This window comes from Vicugna pacos, unplaced genomic scaffold (genome assembly GCF_048564905.1).
Source record: "Vicugna pacos unplaced genomic scaffold, VicPac4 scaffold_19, whole genome shotgun sequence".
NCBI lineage: Eukaryota > Metazoa > Chordata > Mammalia > Artiodactyla > Camelidae > Vicugna > Vicugna pacos.
The window spans coordinates 25,429,770-25,451,179 of NW_027328740.1; the positions used below are offsets into that span (position 1 = coordinate 25,429,770).

Below are 21,410 nucleotides of genomic sequence, written 5' to 3' on the forward strand. Positions count from 1 at the left end.
GGGACCCTATCTTTTCATCTGACCAGAGCCTGGCCCATGTGAAGTCCTCACTACTTTTTGGGCTTGTGAATGATGAGATTCTATACATCGTTAGTTGCAACTGTAGCCTTTCACAGAAGAGAAAAGTAACCTCAGTGAAGCAAGTGACTCTCTGATGGTCAGAAAGAGTGACAGCCAGTGCTGGAGTGATCCAGTGGACTTGGTGTTTGCAGCTAGATTTCTCGACCACCTACAGTTAAGGGGATTAGAGAGTTCTTTTATTTTTTCTTAATGGCATTGCATTTATTTTTACTTATTTTTTAAAGTTATTTTTTATTTAAGTGTATTCAATTTACAATGTTAGTTTCAAGTGTACAGCAGAGATTCAGTTATAAACATATGCATATGTATATATATATGTTTTAGATTGTTTTTAGTATAAATCACTACAAGAAATTGAATATAGTTCCCTGTGTTATGTAGGAGGTCCTTGTCATTTATTTTATATTTACTAATTTGTATCTGTTAATCCCCCCTTTCCTGCCTGCTAAACACAGTTTGCTTTCTATGTCCATGAGTCCATTACTAGGAGCACCGTTTTTCCTAGTAATATATGCTCTTTTGCTGCTTTCAGTTTCAGTAATTCCATCTTATCTGTGGGCGCTTTTCTTCTGGTGGCCTTAATGTGGTTTGCACACGTGGTAATAGAGATCTGTATTTGGGAGAACCCCAGGCCTCGTGTAGTCCCTGGTACAGAGTGCCCACTGAATTGATGCTTGAACTGGGAAAAAAGCACAGTAAATGTTGGAATTTCCACTATGGTTGAGAATTCTATAACCTCTTTTGACAAACTTAATATTGGCTGCACCCATTCTGGGTAATTTGGTGGAAATTCATGTTATGGTGGTGAAGAGACGGGGCCTTGTATGCTTCTTCTCTTTCTGTTTTCTAACACTCATTCTCCTGGGCCTTCCAGATCCTCCCCTAGAAGTGCCAGGTCTGGCTTGGTGCTGCACTGAGGCAATATTTGTTAATAAGGCCCTTTCCTCATCTCTTCTGAGCCTCCGGTTCTTTCTCTGCACAATGAGGGCTTAGACTAGATAACTACTTTTCAGTTTCTTTTAAAGCCATGTTTCCTTTGAGAAACAGAAAATGCAAATCTCTCCTCTCAAACCAACCCTTTAGATTTTGAAAAGTCCTCCAAGGAGTGACATAGCTCTTTGTGGAAAATGAATGTGATTGTGATTCCAGGTGACACAGAAAAGACTCTTCAGAGATTGATTGCAGGGAGAGGGCAGGAAAGGGGCAGTATGTCACACTTTCTAGTGTGAGCACTGGAGCAGGGGCTTGGATTTAAATACGGTGTCTGACGTGGCCTCTCTCTAATCTTGTAGAATGTGATAAACTACTCTACCTCAGTTTCTTGATGTGTCAAGTTGGGGTGATAATATTTTAAGGCTTTTGTGAAACATTATGCAAATAAGCCATTTGTGTATGGGTAGAAACAAGACCTGCTAGGGATTCAGGGATTTGTTTAAAAAAAAAATCTTGTCCATAGCACTCTGTCTGTGTGTATTTAGTAGTTCCTGAAGGGTGAGGGTGAGTCTAAAGTCCATCGTGGATCAGGTGGCCCATGATTCTCTGTGCCCCTGAATGCCCCCTCCTCCCCAGTCCTCTTCCTCAGTCCAGGATGAAGTTCCCTAGTAGATTTACTCAGAGGTCTTGTGAAAATGGCTATTCATTTTATTGTTTCACCAAGAAGGGCTGCCATCATGATCTCTGTGGTCAGGTTTTGAAGGGCTGCCATCATGATATCTGGTAAGAATTCTATGGAATTGGGTGTTTCTATTTAATGAAAAGAAAAAAATTACAAATAGAAAATTAGAACAAGGATGGTCACATGGGCTCTTGGAAGTGGACACCATTAGAAGTTGGAGGGACTAGTGGGCTCAGTGGGAATGTTAACTGAGTGTATCTCATGGGCTGGGCATTGTCCTATTTGTACTGTGTGTTCCTTATTTGAGACAGTGAGCTCACCTAACCTCGAAAACCTCTTTAAAAAATTAGACTTTTTATTTTGAGATGTAATGTAGATTCCCATGTGGTAGTAAGAGATAATATGGAGAGAGCCTATGGACTCTTTGCCCAGTTTTCCTTAATGGTTCCATCTTGCAATATTGGGGTACAATTAATTACTGACTCACTAACAATTTGAGGTTTGTGTTATTGCCCTCATTTCTATCCACGATTAAATTGGGGCTTAGAGAAGCACACAGGCCTGCCCAGGTCACCCACATTGTTAGTGCAGAGTCTGGTGAACGTGGGCTTGGGATTCCCAGGAAGTATCATTATGATGGTCTTTGGCAGGGAGCAGCATTCACTTTGCTTGTTTATTCATTCATTCAAGAAACATTTATTGAGTAAATTCTGTGGGTCAGATGCTTTCTTAGGGTTATCTGATTCTTCAGCAGTACTGAGAACCAGGAAATATTTATATTTTTTAAACTGAGAAAATTAGCTCTGAGAGGTTATAACTCCCCCAAAGGAAGAATAGCTCATAAAGGGGGGATAGTACAATTGTACAGTCACCACTTTTTATGCAGGTGGTTCCCTAGGCATTTTACATTTGCAAACATCCGTAATCCAGATATATTCTTGCAAGGCAAGGATTTTTTTTAATTGATGTATAGTCAAGTTTACAATGTTGTGTCAATTGCAAGGTGTTTTTTGACTTTTGAATTAAAAAATACTTTTTCAGGAGGGAAATTAGGTGTATTTATTTGTTTGATTTTTTAAAATGAGGTACTGGGGTTTGAACCCAGGACCTCGTACATGCTAAGCATGTGCTCCACCAATGAACAGTACCCTCTACCCCAAGGCAAGTTTTCTTATCCATTACTATGAAGCTAAGGGGTTCAAATAAATTGAATAGGAATCCAGATCTTTTGATCCTACTGTGGTCCTTCTCTTTATATTCTGCTGAAGGGGGTTGGGGAAGCATTTCCTTTGTTCATTTCTTTATTCAGCATTTTTGAGCAGTGACTTTGCATCAGGGCCTTGCTAGGTGCTTGGAAATAGAAAATAAGAAATGACCTTTCTCTGCAGAGGCAGGAAGCCTAGACCAAAAGCTGGGTAATGTGATCCGAGCAACAGTAGCCATGTGCAGACTATGAGGTCAAACTGTACCCCCGGATTTGCTTTGGCTTCCCTTGCCTTCTGTCTGGTACACACCAGGTCACCGCAACCCAGATGGGCCCATAGCACACAGCAGAGTATGTACCTCGATCTCCTCTCCTGTCTCGGCAGGGCCTGCAACATGAGCATCCCTGACTACGTGCAGTGTGCTGAGGACCACCAGACTCTTCCCGTTGTAGTCCAAACCATGGAGATCATCTCAGAGGAGAATTTCTTTTGCATCTATCAGCTACTCACCTCGGTGAGCCATATCAGCCCATGTGGCTCCCAGTGGACACTCTGTATCCACTACAGGCACCGCTATGTGCCCGAGAATGGGTGGAGCATCTTCCAGAAACACTGCAAGGTCGTGGGCCTTGTCACCATTACCGACTGTCTCTCTGCCAAGGCCTTGGAGAAGCTCCACGTGCAGAGGAGCTGTATGGCACCTCGATAATGACTCTCAGCTCTTTGTCTTTGTACTGCATGTGGAGGAAGTCGAGCAGCCGCGCACCGACGTTGCCTTCAAATTTAGAGGACTGCAGGGTGGTGGAGAAGAGGATCGAGGACTTCACTGAGTCACTCTTCATCTTGCTCAATTCCAAGTGGCTGGATGGTGGCCCCAAGAATTCTGGGGACAAGATCCCCCTCCCCTGCATCCCGTTTGAGAAGGAGGACTTCATGGGACTGGACACAGACAGCAGGTAAGTTTACCTGGAGGCCAGTCCACCCTGGCTTTGTGCCGGATTGCTTCCCTACATCCAGAAAGGGATCAGCAAGGAAGAAGTCTGTCTTGTAGCCAAGGGGGGATGGAGATGCAGCCCGCCGGTTTACAGACATTTCAAAGTGAATCCGCCTTTGTTTCAGAGAGATCCTTTTAGGGTTAGTGTGGACACTTACTCCCGCTTTACAGCCATGACCATGGTGGGACCCCTGGGGTTGCTGTCCAATAAAGTAGCCAAAGCCACTGATGCTAGGAGCACTGGGGAGGAGGCTGGACTGAGCTGAGATGTGCTCTAGGTCAAATGCACATCAGACACTGAGGCTTGTCTAGTAAAAGTATATAAACTATCTCTTTACTTCCTATATTGATTACATGTCAAAATGATAGCATTTTACATACAGTAGATTAAGTAAGATCTGTTCTTAAAATCAGTTTCTAGTATTTGTTTTTTGTTTGTTGGTTTGTTTCTTTGTTTACCATTTTAAACGTGGCAAATGGGAAACGTTATTTACATGGCTCTCATTTCATTTCTGTTGGGCAGCCTGTCCTGGGACAGTCTCATCCCTTTGCTTATAGATGAGATGCTGAACCCCGAGAGGCGGAACGAGGAGCTGGTTGAGCTGGGTCTGGAGCCGGTGTCTCCTGCCTCCCAGGCCCAGCACCTATTCTGCTCAGGCCCTCTCTTCTTGCCCGACAGCCTCCATGCCAAGTTAGGACATCAGAAACACCGCCGGGGACTTCCGAATGAACTCCTTATGCAGGGAAAGGCGTATCACGGTGTATGGGACAGAGCAGGGAAATGTTCATTCTCACTTTTTCCCTGTGATTAAGTCAACGGCCCCACATTGCCTCGGAAGTACAGACGAGCTCTTCTGGGCTGCCTACCCCCCAACTTCAGCTCTGTTTCCTGGTGTATCTGTTGTGCTGTCCCTCAGGCAGAAGAGGGTGAGATGCCTTTTCCGAGACGTGGAAACCTTTGCTGGGGAGGGTGAGGGAAGCTGTGTTCCCCCGGCCTACGGCCTCTGTCCTTGAGTCTGGAGAGGGCTCATGGTGGTCCCACAGGTGACGGTCGGAGAACCTGGCACATGTTTCTGGGCCCGCTGTGAAGGAAGTGCTCTGTGACTCTTGAACTTAGCTAAGATCAGATCCTACTCTCTGGTTGTTGGTAAGTTGGAGGAGAAGATGCTAGAGAATTGATAAAAAGAATGTCTAGACCAGCCCTGTGAGTGAGAAGCACAGGGGACACGAGTCCCACCTGCGAGAGATAATGTAGCGGGCTCTGGATGAATTTTCTGTTCCTCCCAGACATACCTCTATGACTTAAGGAAGGGGAGAGGCATGCTGTAGCCATGATCTGTACTTGTCCTCTCAGGGCCCTGTGATCTACATGCCCGCACTCCCCATCTGCTTCTTAAGATGAGCTGGCATGTATAGGAGCCTGGGCACTGCTGAGGGCATAGCTGCCAGCACCGTGCTACACCAAGTCTGGCTCCGTTCACCTCTCCTGTCAACACCTGCTGAGGCCCCAGGCATTAGTCAAGGTAGGTGCATCAGTGCAACATAAGCAGGGACCACTTCTCCCCCTGGACAGACTGGTGAGTGAGCAGTGGAAGCCTGGAGCCCTGCCCCAGCCCCCACGCCAGTGCCTCCTCTTTTGTCATAGGAGGCACTGGTGATATTTTTGCTCAACAAATGCTTGTCTCTGAGTCTGCAGCCCCACCAGAGAATGCCAGATTGTTTTTGTCTTTTGAAGTCTGCCCTTGGGACTTGGCGGAGTATCCGGATGTGTAATTAGCCCACAGTGGTTGACACTGTCCCCATTGTTTACCCAGAACCTCGTGTACCAGGCATGGCTCCCAGTATCGAAATACAGCAGCGCATTAAACCTCCCTCCTTTTGGGTCTGTCTGTTCTGGTACCATAAGGGCTCAGCCAGCTTCTGAACGTCAGTGAGATAACGCGGCCAGTGAGCTCGGGTCAAGCACATTCTCCTCCAGTCACTTTTACCCCATTGTTGCTTTTAGTATTCCACAGTCATTAATTATTTAAACAATTCTTTGGTACAGGAGCAGAGCCTAATTCTCTCCTGCTACTCTTGGTGGAAGTGAGTAAAACGGTCCAGACTGAAATGCGACCACAATTTGTAGCTCAAAAGCTGCCTTGAAGCTTGTAGGTGGAATTTTGGTTAGGGGCGCTGACCACGTTGGGGTCCCCCGGCAGCGCCGCTCCCCTTAGGTCCCTGCTTTCCCTGGAGCAGGGGGTGAGGGTGGGTCTCACCATCCCCTCGTCCCTGGCCTCACACACTCATGTAAATTCTTGTACATGCTGTCAAAATCATTTTTGTTCTTGTGTGTTTCTAATTTTCTCTTGTTCCTCTTTTCCTTTTTCTTTATTCCTTTTTCATTTGTACTGCCCAGTGAGCATGTTGTTGCATCTGAAAATGTGGGCTGTGCACACCCTGCATTGGAAATAGCCAGATTGCCCTCCATACTGTCTCCATCGCTTTAAAAAGCAAAATCTTAATATCTGTCTTGATCCATGTATTATCCTAGTCATTTTGTATTTTCTAATGTTTTGGAATATTTGCTTTGTTAGCACATTACCCACTGGTGTTAGATACCTGTTAAAATCCTTGCTTTGAGGGACCTGTTTGGTCCTCCTTTTATTTGGTGACAAATGCGCCCTTATTAAATTTGTTTGATTGTTTTCAAGAAGTAAGATGCGAATTGATTTAGTCGGCTGCTCAGGGATTCTTTTCATGGAGTATTTAAACTTGTAAGGTCAAACTCTGCAGCATTTTGCTCGATTCCTGCTTTTACACAAACGTGCTCGGCACGCGGTTCCTGGCTGTCGCTGTGTGACGTGCGTGACGGCGCTTCCTGGCCGGCGGTCACTGGTGAGGAAGTGGCCGGCTCGGGGGTGACAGCTGCAGGGGACGCTGTTGGAGGAAGCGGTCACCGTTTGGTTCTTTAATTTTTTTTTTTTGCATTCAACTTCCCCGTGCCATTTACTTTACTTTGCCTTCATAAAGGGGCAGAATTGGGTCTAAAATCCATGACACTATTTGTTCCCTTTACGAGGCTGGTTTTTCTGGGTATCAGGACAACATGACCTTCTCCTAAGTAGCTGGCTCACCTGGATCTGTTGGACACAGGGACAGCTAAAAGGGCCGTAGCTTCCTCTCTGCTCCAGCCAGTGGGCATTCAGAGCTGGGTCTGTGGTTTGCCTCAGCAGCCGTGCAGACCTCCCTGCCCCGGCCTTTACTTTTAACCCATGTTGGCAGTAAAGAGTTGAATCCGTTTCTGTTGCAGCTGACATCCACCACTGACAGCCATGTCGTTAGTTTGTGGTAGTCAGTCTCCAACACCCCAGACAACCGTGAAGGAAGATGATTTGGCCGACCTAGGACCCTGGATTCTCACCCTCACCATGGTTCATCTCACCCGGTGGAAGGGTGTGGCCACCACCATCATGCTGACCATGAGGCCTTGTTTCTCCTTTCATGCTCTGGTCCAAATGTGGACACTTCATTTTTCACTGAATCTGTCTCGCTTGAGGCAGGCCAGAATATCTGAATGAGTCCATCACATTCTGGGTGGGGAACAGAACAGAAGTAAGTGTCGCAAGTAGATGGAGTCTAGGCTGTCCGGGTTGGCAAATGCAGGCTGGGATCTGTGATGGCTGGGCTGTACACTGGACACAGGTCTTTCCCGTGGCTCCCGAGAGCCCAGGAGTTGGAGTGATAACAGCCTTGCGTGGGTTCCCCCATCCTCATCTGCTCACTGGCAAGTGTGTCTGCTAATTAGGAGCTCCCCCAGACCTCGGGCCCTTCAAAGCTCAGACCACGGGAAAATCTTGAGTCCCTTCTCCTGGGCCTCCTGTGTGAGAATCCAGTGCCTTCTGAGGTGACCAGCGGCAGGAGATGCCTCCCCCTCCAGGGAGCACCCTACGGCGGACTGTTAGTGCACCATGCTGTGAGCTTGTGTGTTTCCGGCCATGGTCCCTGCAAAACCACACTTGAGATCAGCTTATTGGCGAAAATAACAGGACTGATTCCAGGGCAGGGCCGGGGGGAGGGAACAGTGGAAATTGAATGTGAGCTGAGACAACTAGGTGGGTGCTGAGGCCGTTACTAAAATGGGGAGTCTGGGAGGTACCTGCCAGGAATCGAATTCCAGAGTAAATGGTGGACATGAGGCATTTTTAAGATGCCATTTTTCATCCAAGTTAGGACTTCAAAGAGGCACTCGGCTCTATGAGACTGGGGCTCAGGTGAAGGAGCTGGACTAGAGATACAAGTTGGGAGTCGTCATTCTTAGCTGGTGTTCACAGCCTTGCATGTGAATTAGATCATCTCGAGAGCTGCAGACTGAGGCTGAGGGAGGGGAGGGCTGTGCCTCGGTTGGAGGTAAGCCCAGACCATGCAGCTTTGGTGTGTCAGCCAGCGGCGTTTATCATTTTCAGAGCAATCCCATTTATCCTTAAGGGGCCTGGGGGTCAGCAGGGCCAGCCAGAAAGAAATCCAAAGGGAGAGTCTTGGCCACGTGTGCGTCTTAGGAAGGTGCAGAGGCTGCAGGATACGGAAGGTTAGAATCCTCAGAAGCTGGAGTTGGAGTGGGGAGAAGGTATTCACAGTCACCTGTGAGGGAGGGAGGGAGGCCTAGGGAGTCCCCACCCTACCGGACTCGCTTTCCCATGAACAGGAGGCAGTCAGACAGAGGATCTGAGGTAAGAAGGATGGGCACTGGGAGGGGAGCCAACCTGGAGAATGGTGCTTGGAAAGTTCTGGAATAGTCTCCCTGAAAAATAGAGTTAAAAATACCCAGACTCTTAAGAATATTGTTAGTGACTTGGGAGGAGGCAGTTGTTTTTCTGGCCTCCTAAGTGTAAGTCATGTATCCAGGGATACACAGAAGATACGGGCAGTCTGTTCCGGGGACTTGATCCTTACCAGGGTGATCAGTGCAAGTTTAAAGGGGCAGAAGGGCAGCGGAGCGAAACTAGCCAGGCCCCGTGTCAGGTAGCAGTCGGCCGCCCTACTTGCGTGTTTCATTCACATCCATGACTCCCAGGTGGGCGGTGGCAGCCCCCTTTTGGGGATTGGGAAGCCTTCTCAGAGGGGTTAAGGAATTGGTTTGTTTAGCGGTTGATAAATGCTGTAGCAGGATTCAAGCAGAGCCTTGTCAGACTTCAAGGGCATGTTCTCTCTACTGTTTCCAGTACTTCCCTGTTATACCTGGAATGGTGAAGTGGGTCAGATTTGGAGCCTTTCAGAAAAAGTATGATTTAAGTGCCTCAGGACTGTTTCACAAAGCTCAGCGTTCTTTGATGGTTCTGAAGCATGCAGTGCTTTTCGCCCCACAGAGGTAACGTCTAACTCCATTGTCGATGATGTAGTTGCAAATGATATACAGGTGTAAAACCACACTTCGCAGCTTCTAAAGGGAAACTCTCCAATTCTCCCTTGGTCGGCTTTCTTCCACGGGGTGTAACTGTGCTGCAGCATAGGCCTGAGCTTCCGTATGGAGTGAGGATTTAATATCCGAAGTTAGCATAAAATGGTCAGATGAAGAAAACCGACATTGACAATTTATTTTTGGGTTTCATTAGTCAAGATATACTATCAGTTAATGGCCCATATAGCAAATGAAATTCAGTATAGGACATTGCATTTCTTCCTTTCTATTCAGAGTTCTCTTACAGAATAATGTTGCCTGCTTTGGAACATCAGCTCCACCACTCACGGCACCTATCAGTGTGTTGGTGTGATTGCATTTACAGAGTGAATGTAATCTGGGCTTCCTCAGCCCCAAACACTTCAGTGCAGAATCACGGGCTGTAGACGTCTGTTAGTCACGCAAATACTTCTAAAATTATATGATGCCAGAAAAGAAAGAAGAGAGAGAGAGAGATTGCCTTTATCAAAGTTCCTTTCAGTTCTAACTGCAAACTGTTGTTGAGCAGCTCTTGTTTCCTTTGGATATGAATATATACATTTCTTTGCATGTAACCTAGGTTTTGGACTAGAACACCAAGTTCTTGCTGTCCCCAAGCCACAAAAATAGTAGCCAAATTGCACACGTGTGAAATAGTTTATACTTTTTTCTGAGAAAGTATCCTTGAATTTGGGACTTGGACTGTGATTTCTGCTTTTTGGTTCCCTCAACCGTCTTGTAATCTCTCACTCCTTCCCACGTGGTTCCCAAGTGTTCGTGGTCTCAAAGGAGCGGGCAAACACCCAGTTGGTCACCATGTACTGCTGCTATAGATAGAGACCAGACAAGACCTAAAGGACATTATCGGAGAGGAATTCCTGGAAGAAATGGGCTCTACATTCAGTTGTGAGGACAGAGTAAGAGTCAGCCAGGAGAAGGAGTCAAGAATGTGTCTCAGATCGCAGGTGCAGCCCGGGCAGAGGCCTGGAGGCTTTTGGCGTGGGCACCCGGGGAGAGTGCCCTGTGCAGTCCAGGGTGGAGGGAGCCCCTGCTGGGGAGGACACTGGAGAGAGTCCGGGATGTAGGGCTTTGGAAGAAGTTGAGTTTTACTAGAACTGACACAGTAGGCAGTGAAGGGTGTCAACAGAAGTGACCCTCAGGAAAGGTACTTCTGGTTTTGCTTCTGATATTCTACAGACCGAAGGATCGGGACGGGCGAGAGCAGGTTTGTCTGTCCCTTTGAGACCCAACCGGTCATTCATTTATACATTACACGTGCACTTCTGTGAGTCTAGGGGAGAGAGCGTGTAGCCACTTTAGTAAGCAAAATGTATTTGATTCTTGAGAGCTTAGCATTGTCAGAAGTTGACTTAGCCTAGAATGTTCTAGGAAGAGAGGAACAAATTGTGGAGGTTGGAGGGAGGGAAGGCTTCCTTGGGAAACAGTCAAAATGAGACTGGAGCAAGTGGGAAGTAGGAGCAGGTCAGGGGCCCCTGTGGTCACTGGGGACCTGTGTACTTAGGTGAGGATGGGCGAGCAGGGTCTGGGGTGGGGCTAGAACTCTAACAGGGAGCCTCTAAAGGGTTTGAAGTGGGGGTTGATGTAATCAAATTTGTGATTTGGGAAGGCTGCCGTGGCTCTCTGTGTTTGTATAGCGGGAAAGAGGGGGTGGGTGCCACCAACTGGGGGATCATTAGAAGACCATTCACAGGCTGGGATATGGGCATCGGGGCTACTTGGGGATGGCAGGGGCAGTGTGGATGCCGGCTTTCCTTATTGGGGGACTTGTTAGCGGGCCGACCTAGAGGCATTTTGTGGCTGGAAGAAAACTGATGTAGGCCGCCAGGTGGATTTTCCTCTTCTCTCCTTCCCTGCCTAGTGTGATGATCTTAGCTCAGCCTACATTTGGAACAAAAGAGCTAATTTCCAGGGTTGCCCAGGACTTTGTAGAGCTCCTTCGAGTGAGATCTGATCGGATTTAGGTTTGTGTTCAGATCTGGATGTTCACTTAGCTAGAAACGTCCTGTCATTTCGATTTCCATAGGGGTTTTTTACTTCATAAAGATTGCTTTCTTGGTGAGAGGAAATTTAATACAGCTGTTGTCTTTTTCAAAAAAATCATATCATTTAAGAACTTTAATATTCAAAAGAATAGAAATATATAAAATATTTAAGGAAGTCTTTGGTGTAGTTTCTTTGCTTTCTGAGCTAATGTGGAGTTAGAGCCTTTGCATTACTTCATAGCACATCCTTGTCAGTATTTAAAGAGCTGATAGTGGGCGCCCCAGGCCCCACCTCTCAAAGAATCGTTAAAGTTTTCTCTGAAATAGTGAGGTCATAAAGGTCTTGTTTTCAGAAATCAAACGGTTTATAATACGCAGCATAGCCACATTTATAAAATAATAATTAGTTCAAAATTAAGAAAGTGGAGGATAATTGATTTTTTTAAAGCCTATACACAAACTTTCTTGTGCTAATGTTGCAAGTGGAAATTTTGAAAAGAAAAATCCTACTGCAATATCATCTACATGGAATACATATATGAGTTTTACGCTTGAAAAGTAACTGCGCAGTGGTTTTCAAAGTCAGGAGCATTCCAGCTCAGATACTGGCAGTGATGGTTGCTGGTTTTCAATGAAAGAGCCTAAATTTGCCTTCTTAGCTTTTTTATTTTTGTATTGAGAGGGTTGATTAGTGCTTTGTGAGCATGATTTTGGGGCAAATTGAGGGCAGATGTCGTGTAAAAACAGTGAGATATTTCCATGCATTTTATTTTCTGGACATCACCAGGGCACATGTGGGGTTTGTGCCTGCAGGCTGGAATGCTGCAGGACTCCCTAATCCATCACCATTATGTCCTGGAGCTGCTCAGGTCATTGAATGCTTTTCTGTTGCTTGGAGGAAAGGTGGTCTGATGGAGATGATCAGATGTGCAGTTAAAGTGCTATTACTTGAAATAAGAGTAACCTAGAAACATTGCTCTAACAATACAGGATGAGGGAGGAGAATTGTCTGAGCTACTTGCAGTGGGGAGTCTTCTCATGTTTCTCCCACACCGTGACTCCTGCCAATATCCGCCACAGTCCTGCACGGTAGTCCTGCCGAAGCAAGCAAGCACTTTGCTCAGAAACGTACTGAATTTCCTTGTGCCTCTGTTTGTTGGCTTTTTTTTGAAAGCACATTTTGCCCTTTGCTTAAATGCCATCCATGCTAGTCAACTCTTACACTCAGTTTTCTGGAACTCGTCCATAAATAGCTGCTGAATGGATGAACAGAATGTAGTATCTCCATGTAGTGGAAGATTATTCACACGTAAGAGTGAATAAAAAAGAAAAAAAAAAAAGAGGAAAATGAAAAAGGCCACCTGTTTTTGGAAGTCCACCCTGACTGTTCAACCCACACTTTTCCCTTTGAAACCCAATCACTTATGCTCCACTCTACTCTTTTTGATAGTGCTTACCACCTTCTAATAATCTTTAACGTTTTCAAAAAAAAAAAAAGAAAGAGATGCTGATACCACTTCAAAATATACAAGCCTTGATAACAGCTTGTTAATTGAAAGGAAGCAGACACAAACGGTCAAATATTGTTGATTTCAGTGATCTGAAATGCCCAGAAAAGGCACATGCAGAGGCAGAGAGCAGGTGATGGCTGGAAGGGGCTGGTTGGAGGGGGATTAGGGAGTGACTGCTAGTGATAGGCGGATTCTTTAGGGGTGATGAAGTGTTCTGGAAATAGAAGGTGATGGGTGCTACACAACCGTGAGTTTGCAGAAGACTGCTGAGCGCTGTGTCTGGGAGTGCCTGTTGTTGGGGCATCTTTATTTTGTTCTCATCCTGCAATGTGAAGAGCCATCTTCTGCTGTGGCTGTTCTACTCCTTTGAGTGGTGAGGGTCAGAGACTTTGCAGAGTCATGTTTCTTTTTTCCCCCTGGGTGAGTGTAGGCAAAAAAAGATTTAAGCCTAAGAAAGTGCTCCATCTGCAGAAATGTCTTTTTGTTTTGCATGGTGTAAAAACCTTGAGAGCTTTTAATCGTTGAGGCCAGTCTGTGGGAGGAAATAGCCCGTGAAGCCTGTTTGAGCCTGGGAAGCACCGTGCATCTCTCCCAGACACGGGTGGGGATTTCACCCCCGTTCAGGCAGTGAAGGGCCCAGACCCGTGAGCAGACTTGACAATCGTGAATATTTACGTGTATCCGCTGCTTCATCTTGGATATTAATTTCAAGCTGAGTCAGTTTGTGGCGGCAGCCTCATCCTACATCAGGAATTTATACTATCTGCTCTTTGAGGTGAAGACCTGACAGACTTGATTATTTAACAGTCTGCCTTGAATTGATATCTCAGATTCCTTTGTCAAAAGCAAACAGCAGAAATACAGAATTCCTTTAATGCCAATGTGACCTGGAACGAGTTTAGTCTCTGTGCCTCAGTGGCCTTATCTGTGAGTGGGAAAGATGATAACAGTGCTTCCCTCAGAGGAGCTGGTGAGGGGAGAGTCAGAAGCACAAATGGAGGACTTACAAAAGATGCTCTTGAATGACCGAATTTAGTGCTCTCAGCCTGGTGAGGCCTGAGGGGCAGAGATGTCAGAATAGAGCAGTCCTAGCCGGAGCTCGATCCGTGATGGAAGCTGTTATGATCAGTATCACCACTGTGCGTTATCAGGTAATTTTAAGACTTGGTAATATGAATTCTTGAATAATGTTAAAGGACTAGACATCTCAGATCCAGTTTACATAGTCCTCAAGATTTCTTCTGAGAAATGGATGGTTTCTTCCCCATCTTAAATCTGAGATGAGTCTCTAAAAAATTCTGTATTCCTCCATCTTTTTGCTTTAATTTTCCATTTCCTAAAAAACCATGTTTTTAAATGGAGTTAATGGGGACTGAACTGAGTGCCTCATGCATGTTAAGCACTTACTCTCCCAAATGAGGTATAATCTCCTCCGTGATTTTTGTTAAAATTTACTTTCTTAGTTTACAGAGGTAAGAGGCCTCTAATTCTTTTTCTGGAGACTTGTCCATGAACCTGTAAATCTATAATTAATGGACAAAATTTGGTTTATTAAAAATCATTAGAATATTCTGCAATTCATCCAAAAAGAAATGCTCATTGACTTAAAATGTTTCTCCTTTAAGGGGATTTCTCCTGTTTGGTCTAGCTTAATTTGTTAACAGCCATCCTCATCATCATAATGACCAAACTCACTGTGAGTGGACACCTACCTAAGGCTAAAATGTTTTCCTCATGTTTTAATTCATAGCAGGTGTTTGATTGTAGGTATCAGTGTCTCCTTTTTTGCAGCTGAGGGATTGAGAGATGGAGCAGCTTGTCCCAATTACACGCAGCAGGCTGTGGCTAGCTCGGTGCTGGAACCCAGGCTGCACAGAATGCATTCTTAATTGCTCCTCTTATCAGCCTCCCGTTAAGTGGTTACCCGAACACCTGTGACTCCATAAACGGCCGAGTTTAGTGACCTCAGACTGATGAGGCCTTGAAAGGAGAGACACCATTGAGAAGTTGAGACAGAGTGGCAGAAATTAAAATTGTTCACTTTCACAAATTTTTAATTCTCAGGTAATTACATAAAAAGTTATTTTTTTTTATTTTAGTGCTCTGTAAGCACTAAAAACAAAACATTAAAAATAATTATAGTGCAAAAGAGAAGTGAGCTCTTAAAGTCCAACCACTGCTAATGATGTTGCTTGTTTTCCTCTTGTGGCCCTTTTTGACAGAAATACTTACAAAGACTGAATTGGTTTTATGTAGTTTTAATATGGAAGAAAAGATTGTCAGTGAATATTGTAAGAAAAGTCTTTACTCTTTTCTTTCCTGTTGATGAATATGTACTTTATTTTCATGGCTTAAGTACATTTCCTCATTTGTGAAATTTGAGTAATATCGTTTAATTTGTCTGACTGTGAGAGGTAGATGCCTTGTATACAAAGAACCCAAGAGGTGCTTAATAAAAGTGTGCTGTCACAATGACAGATATTTTAGAAGGATCAACTCTGAATACTAAAGAGTGTCGCTTATTTCTGATACATATTCAATATGTATTTGTATGATATATTTGAATATGGTTTAAAGTAACAAGGATTCATTTTTTTTTTGGTGTAGTATGAAGTTTTAATGAAATCTGTATCATTCTAGTGAGACAGGGACTAGTTAAATTGCCTTAATCAGATGACCTTGAAGATTATTTACACAGAATATGTATTGTTACAAATCAGAATTTATGTTGCCGTGTAACCATCCACTCAGACATTTAAATTCGTGGGATTCTGACCAGATCCGTTAAGTTTAGTAAAATCCATATTGATCATTTTCAGGGAATAAACTCCTCTATTTTGTGATTAAAGAAAATTTTGATTTTTTTCTACATTCTTAACAGGTTTAAAATATCAAAACATTGATTTGACATGTCACTTTTTTAATAGAGAGAATAAAGCTCATGCTGTTTTATTATGTAAATAAATGTTTTTGTATGGCAACAAAATTGTATGATATCCTGGCTCTTTTAGTATTTTGCAAGATACTTAGATAACCTACTGTTGGAAAAATACAAACGTGAATTTTATGAATATAGGCCTAGTACAGATCTGTTGGTTTTTGCTACAGTGCAAGACATGAGGCATAGGAGAACTTTGCTGCTGATTGCCAGGAGGACAGATCCCATGTCTCAGTTTCCCCTCCTGTAAAATGAAGTGGCTGAACTGGATTCTTTCCTCTTCTAAGATGAGTTTCCATGAGCCTATATCTTCTGTTTATATTCAGGAGTATTAGCAATATCAGATTAAATACTGAATATCCCTCCTTTCCCCCGAATCAAAGTGCAGCATGTGCTATATAAGTTTTATTTATCTGATTCTCGTTACTGATCCTACAGGCAATTTTTGTGTTGCATCTTTCCTGGTAACCTGGAAGGTCATTTTACCCATAGGTGGCACTGTTGCACCTACTTACAGTCTTAACTTTCCTGTTTGTAAAAGGAGGCTTAAACAACGTTATTTTATTTTGATTACTTTACTTAATGCTTCAGAATAGCCCAATGTCCATTATGTCTGTCTAACTGGAAAAGTTATTCTGCTTATATCTTAGATTTATTCTGTCATCTCACTGTGAACATTTCAGACTTGCTGTGCAAACAATAGCAAAATCGGGCTTTTCTTCTAGTGTTAGAAACCAGTGAGCCGGGATTTTATAAAACAGCTAGAAGCGGCATCTGGAGGACCTTAAAGGTGAAAAGTGTATTGAGTTCCCTGAGTTTTGACCCCGCCGCTGTGTGTTAATTGGTGGTAGGAGATTTGGTACATATACGAAGGGGTGTAGTTTTTGATATGGTTTGCCTGCACGCGCTGCCACTGAGCCACTTGAGCCTGAGTCAGTTCGTTTTGAGTTTTTCCCTCGTCTGTGAGATGGGGACATTCGTATCTGATTTGTAGAATTGTGAGAATTAGAAATTATGTGCAGTGTTTACCACAGTGTGTATGTCAAGAGGGCTCTTAAACTTTAGCTGCTGTTTTGTGTGAAGCCATCATTTGAGAGTCTTTGGCAATTACTAAGAAACAGGAAAATAAGAAGAGATGGTTTTATGATGAAAGATATTTGAGGAGGTTCCATATTTCCTATACCCATAATTTAGCATCAGCAGAGTCAGAACTGTTACACAGTCGCCCTAAACCAACGTTAAGCCACAGAATTATTTGTTACTTCATATATTTTGGGGTTTAAGGAGATCCAATACTTATACATATGTTGTCTCCAGCAGCCTACTGAGAGATGACACAAAAGAGTAGACAGGCAATAAATGTCTTCTTTGTTACTGATGAAGCCACGTTCTCCATGAACTTCAAGGCTGTGGGAAAATGCGTGTCATGATACTGTGTCCCAGAAATACAGACTCACCCTGTCCCATGTAGCTCTGGGCCACAGCGAGCCTTCCCTTGAGAAGACCTGCCCTTTCATGCACAGGGCTTTCCTGACATGGAGCTGAGCATCCCGCGTGCTTCCCAATGGTGACCAACACTGGAGTGAAAGGAAGGGTTTCACATGCCCTGCTTGTCTCCCCGGACTCACACCTCACTCTGTTAGTGTAATGAGTGCTAGCTGTGGGCCAGGGGCCAGGGGTGTGAAGGGAGAAGCACCCTCCATGGCCCAGAGGAGTGGTTAGGAGACATCCACTCCCTCAGTTTAAACAGGTGGTTGGATGGAACATAAGGGTGCTCCCCAAGAGTGTGTAAAAGGAGAAATAAGGATTTTATTTGGGACTTAGGCTAGCCAGGAAACAGATAAGATGATTAGAGGGGACACTTGTAAAACAATTTGATATTAAGTTGACATTTGTTGAACACCCAAAATGTGCTACATTCTTTTCTGAGCATTTTACAGAAATGAATCCTTCAATCTTCTCAACAAGCGAGTAAGGAAGGTTTGATTGTTATCCCAGTTTTACAGTGTGGAAATTGAGGCACACAGAGGGTAATTAAGTTGGCAAAGTCACAGAACTAGTAATTGGCAGAGCTGGTATTTAAACCCTGGCTGTCTGGTTTTGAGGTTCCCAGAGATGGGCTTTGGGTGTTTAGCATTATCGACATCCCTGAATCTTTATACCTCTGTGCATCAGTTAGCCTAGAAAGGACAGGGAAAGGAGTGTTACACAGGAGCTCATAGTCATTTCTTGGCCGCTGTCCACGGAGAGTGCACCGTGATTGGCCTTAATTGACTTCTGGGCAGTAGATCTGTTCGTATAATAGAAATATAGTCCATTGAATTAATCTAGAAACCCTTCCTGCTCCGTTTCTGTCCATGCTTGCCATGTGACTGCCTGCCCGTGATTGGGCCGTGGAGGAGAAAATGTACTCATGGTTGAACTCTGATATTTCAGTCTGGTTCATAGATTCACGTCTTCTGTTACATTAAAAATTTAAGTTTCTGGTTTCCTTGCATCAGTGTCTCATGAGCTTGGTTAATGTGAAACCAGTCCATGGGAGCCCAGGGATGATGACGGTATAATTTCTGAGCACGTTGAGGCACTTCTACCCGTGCAGACGTGGCTGGAGGATGTCCAGCTTCCTCACTGATTTCCCCCAACAGCATGGTCCTCTCCCACCCCTGGATGTGAGGTTGGGAGCTCTCTGAGTAGGCCAGTCAGAGGCCGAGTCCACCAATCAGAAAATGATGAAGTACCTGGAAGTGGGTTTAATAGAAGACAAGGGCTTCCAGGTTGTCAGATGGGCTGTTCGAGTCCATTTGGTGAAAAGCTGTCCACTGTCTGTGGTTGAGCTACTTCTTTGCTGTTGAAAAGTCTGGAGTAGATGAAGGGATTTTAAAAAGCAGAAAGGAGTGATTTCAGGTGGTACGTCCACACCGGTGAGAAGTGATGAATGACCGCCTTTGTGAGTCATAGACAGTCTTACAAACTTCATAAACCAGCTTTAAAAGCTCTTCCATCTGAGTGCACTTCATATGGGGTCCAGATCATCACTGGTCGCACTGTGAGGGCAAGTAACTGATAATGGCAGAAAGGACACGGAGGCATCAAAAAGGTCTCAGTCACTTTCCCTGTTTAAAGGATGCAGCACAGTGTAATATATTTTAGCTGGTTTTTCACTGAAAAGTTTTTAGTGTTTTCTGGGACTCCCCAGTGCCCCAAGGTTCCATGCAGCTGGGTGTCCCCTCAGTGCAGCTCTGTCAGCGCTTGCCCTGGGCTGACGCGGTGTCACGGGGAGCAGGACAGTCAGCGTCCCCGGCTCCTCCGAGCTCCGTCTCCTCATCCGCAGAGCCGGGTTTCTCATCCGTGTCTACTTAGTAGGGTTGCTGAGAATCACACGTGATGCTTCAGGTGTGACTTTTGGTTGTCTCTGTGATTGGCATATAGTTAATATTTGATAGAAACACTTGTTTTTTTAGTATAATTGTAGCACCTAGATTGCAGTGGTGTTTAGTCTGCATTTTTTATAACTTTATTCTTATTTTTAAATATGCACTTATTTTTATTTATTTTTTTTGGAGGTACTGGGGACTGAAGCCAGGACATTGTGCATGCTAAGCAGGTGCTCTACAACTGAGTAATACACACCCTCCTTTTCTGCACTTGAAGGTAAATATTGCTATACACAAAATAGCTCTTAAACACCATCATGGGACCTAGTCACTGTATAGACAATTGAACACGTATACTATTTCAATAGGAATAAATGTTTTTGAGACATACATTTCTGAATCTGTTAATGTGCTTAAAAACGATCATAGGTAGTGATAAACACGAATCTTTGATCCAGTACTTCTTAGAGACTGTTTTGCCATCAAGGGAAATTACATTCTACAGAGAAGGCTAATTGGGTCTCTTTGATATTTAGATGGTTTAGCAGATGATGAAGGCTTTCAAAAGCTGACAGTTTTGTATTTTAAAGTAACTACAAAGTTACCTTCTACAAGTTGTAAGTACTAAGCTTGTGAAGTGCCCAGTAATCCAGGGGGTATGTGTCTGTGTCTGTGTCTGTGTCTGTGTGAACGTTGGTGTGTGTGATTTCAGGAAGGTAGAAAGAAATTCCATATAGACTTCTGATACCTTTCTCCTCCATTTCAAGGTGTTGGCATATATTTACACTAATAAATTGATATTCAGTTGTCATTTGGCATATTGGGAATAAGACTTTCTCATACTTGTTTCAGAAGGATTAGGGAGCATGAGCTTAGGAAATGGGAGGAGATAGAGGCAGGGAGGTTCTTTAAACTTTGTGCAGAATTAGAAACAGTAACTTTTCTCTTTTCTTCTAAAGCAAACTGGCACTGAATTGTAACATACTATTACTCAGAATTGCTTTTCTGATCAGATACATGTACCTCAGATTTTTAAATGCAACATGAATGATGAAATGTGTTTTAGCAGTTATTTTTAAAAGTAGTCTCTTTTCAAGTAAAAGGCTATAGCCTGTTCTTTCTTCTAGCGGTACAAGAAATTCTCATTGTTCTGTTGCAATGATCTATGTGCTTACTTTCTTTTTTTTTTTTCTTTAAGTGCTTTTTTCATTGTGGTTTGAATGAATGTTTAAAATTTCTGGATTTTGATCTTTAGAACATGCTGATTTCTCAGAACTGTTAAAAACCTGATTGTTCACTGCTCTTTGTTTGGTGGGGCACCCTATTGATTTCTGTTGTCTGTTAAAGAGTGAAATTCTTCCTCTAGCCTGCAGATCATTAAGTGAATGGTTTGCAGTGTGCCTTTAAAATTATTTGTATGCATTGAGCATGTTTGTCCAGTGAATTTTAAATTGACTCATTGTGATGACTTTGATTTGATTCTGTGTCTTTTGCTCCTCTCCACAAGAATTTGAATTCTCTGTTGCATTTTGTATACGTGTTCTTTACAGGGGAAGAAATTTTGCATTTTTTACAGAGGTGGGTTTTCCTATCCCCTCTGAATGCCTTCTAAAATTGATACAATAAAAATCAGTTATTGCAGTGCATAAATATTTCATAAATTATTTTTTGGCATAATCAGAAACAATGACCAAGAATGATAATAAAAAATACGAAAACCTTCCTTCCTTTGAAGAATAGAAATCAGGTAGTCAGGCTCCCTCATGCTTTGTGCCTGACACACTTAATCTCATGTCATTGTGTATCATGATTCGGAGATGGTATTGTTTCAGGTTTATAGATTTTTGTTTTAACATTTGTGTTGAATTCTTTCTCCAGGCTGATGTTTCCTGTTGGGTTTGTGGAAAGAGTAGAAGGGAAAAAAATACTTTGTTTTGTTTTCAGGAGGCCTGAGTTGATGGGAAAAGAGTTGAGGGTGGGCTGAGGAAAAGAGTGACACTCCCTCTCCTCCTGGTTGAAATTGATAAACAAAGAAATCAATTAAGTATATCGATATTTGACCAAAAGAAGTTAGCGAGCCCAAACTGGCTAGAAATGCACAATGGAAATTACTGAATTCAGCTTCAGAATGAGGTGCTTTACCAAGTAGAAGCAGCTTAGAGCAATCAGAAAATCAGTAATATGATGAGATATAAATGGAATATTATATCTTTTATTGCTGAAACTTTTCTACGTTAAGTTGTGTAGAGCTAAAATTAAGTTTCAATCACCAG

General features: G+C 43.7%; 1 protein-coding gene across 3 annotated transcripts in view; it reads left to right on the forward strand.

The window, feature by feature from the left end:
- Positions 1–21,410, forward strand: part of LOC140693336 (trafficking protein particle complex subunit 9-like) — a 115,555-nt gene that overhangs the window by 62,881 nt on the left and 31,264 nt on the right. The window contains exon 3 of one of the 3 annotated variants that reach the window (XR_012069082.1): positions 3,286–3,559. The exons of 1 other annotated variant lie outside the window; for it this stretch is intronic. The gene's annotated coding sequence lies outside the window, so the exon portion shown is untranslated. Of the gene's footprint in view, positions 1–3,285; positions 3,560–21,410 lie in introns of those variants that run through there. One more of the 3 variants, XR_012069083.1, reaches the window with a different exon arrangement.